At 44.4% G+C, this 1,891-nt stretch overlaps 1 non-coding gene across 1 annotated transcript; it reads right to left on the bottom strand.

Annotated features, from left to right (window-relative positions):
* Window positions 1-720: 720 nt before the first annotated feature.
* Window positions 721-1,019, bottom strand: LOC146181054 (signal recognition particle RNA). Its single transcript, XR_014700459.1, has one exon.
* Window positions 1,020-1,891: the final 872 nt, after the last annotated feature.

Genomic DNA, 1,891 nt, shown 5'->3' with positions numbered 1-1,891 from the left:
AAAGCGATCAACAGCACGAAAATCCAGACATAGCCACAATAATTCCTTAGTCCCAATTTTTGCGCGCACCGAAGCATTCAAACAAAGTTTTTTTCCAAGAACCATTGCAGATTGGAATTCCTTGTCGGTAAAATTACCGGAATCAAATAATTTCGCAAAGGAACTCGAAGATTATCTCAAGTAATTTTTTTAAAATTTGTAGTCTGTAATTGTATCATTCACCATTGTTTTCTCCAAGATTTTTGTGTGTTTCTGCATGTTTTATGGCCTTGAGCAATGTGTATGATGTATCAAGCGGGCAGCTGGTTTTTGCACCACTCCTGCATGGGCCGTAATGGCTTGCAGTATTTGTAAATAAATAAATAATAAATAAAACCAGATTTTCTTAATTGGGAAGATATCCTGTCGTATGCGATAATTTGCAGAAAACTCATCGAAACGAACTCATGCATGTGCATGCCACTGTAACTCTGGACACATGCAAAGATATCAGTGCTACCATCTTATAAGCTTGACTTTCCAAACATCAGACGGCAACATCAGTAACCGCCAAAACATAAAAAACAAGGCGGTGAAACTAAAGTGACACTAACGCGTGCAGCGTCCTCAAACGCGATGCAACGTCTGTTTGAAACAATGCGACATTAATTGGCATTAGATGGGGAAAATCATTGCAGTAGCTTTTCGTGCAACTCGAACGACTGAAAAAAAAAAGAAAAAAAGGCGCTAGGTTCGAGTGTATTGTCTGGGCTACCCCACGCCGCCCATTCACAGGTGCTATCCCGCTACTGCAGAGCGCGGGAGCTTTTGCCTGCTGCGTTTCCGCCCTGGGCCGGTTCGCTCCTCCTTAGGCGACCTGGCCGCCACCGAGCTCCCCCGGGGCCACCATATCGGCGCCCAGCTTAGCGCGGACACCTGATCAACATGGGCAGACGTGGGGCAGGCCTCCCAGCCTCAACCCGTTCTCTAACGCCAGCCTCCAAGCAGCTGGATTACAGGGGCACGCCACTACCCCCGGCGGAGAAGCGATCAATGCGGCCGCTTCTTATATGCACAATAGTCTAATTCCCCCATCGTTATAGTCCTTCTTTTCTTTAGTGGATGCTGCCTCCGGCACATGTATATTTTTATGTTCTCATGAGGAAATTTCTGTGATCAATCTTGGTTCACAGCTAAAATATCAGCATGCTGAAATATACGCTTCCGCAAGGGCGTCTGGTTTTGTTTTGACCTCAAGAGATGCCGCGCTAAGCGCAGCGAGCTAACCTCCTCTCTTGTTCGCTCGGTGGCGCCAACCTCGGGTTTAAACCGGAGCTTCGATACCCGTTCGGAAGATGGGAGGCAGATGCAACGAGCGCGATATTTTGAATGGACTTAGCACATATAGAATCAGCCATACTTACAATCTCAGAGAATCGATCCTCTAGACCCCCTGCTCTTTGTTCGAGATTATAGAATCGATCGTAGTTGAACGTGCGTAAGCAAAGCCTAAAACATAATCGGAGCAAGGAAGTTTTTTACTGACGAGGCCGCAGTTTGAACATTTCAATATGCAAGAAACAGAGCACCGCTCGGTATTCTGTTAGAGATTCACATTATTGCGCATTATCCAAGTTTAGTTTCGGGAAATTATCCTTTTCTGCCTTTGCGGCTATTCGTGTCATGCCTGCCTCCAAGGTATTGTCATTTTTACATATATAAATCTAAAGCGAATAATTTTCTCCTTTTTTTTAAGAGATATCAAATTCTTCTAAGTACTTGTTATATAGCCTTCCTGCTCACCTGCAAATATCTGAAGTATAAAAATTGTTACTGTTAAAAAGATTGAATTTCCCGTGGGAAGATACATTTTGCGACTGCAGAGAGTTTCCCTTCGAACCGCTACGGATTT

The sequence above is a fragment of the Amblyomma maculatum genome, chromosome 8 (assembly GCF_055883805.1).
Source record: "Amblyomma maculatum isolate TAMU_Amacu chromosome 8, ASM5588380v1, whole genome shotgun sequence".
NCBI lineage: Eukaryota > Metazoa > Arthropoda > Arachnida > Ixodida > Ixodidae > Amblyomma > Amblyomma maculatum.
The sequence above is the reverse complement of the archived record's forward strand: the minus strand, read 5'-3'. Positions and strand labels throughout refer to the sequence as shown.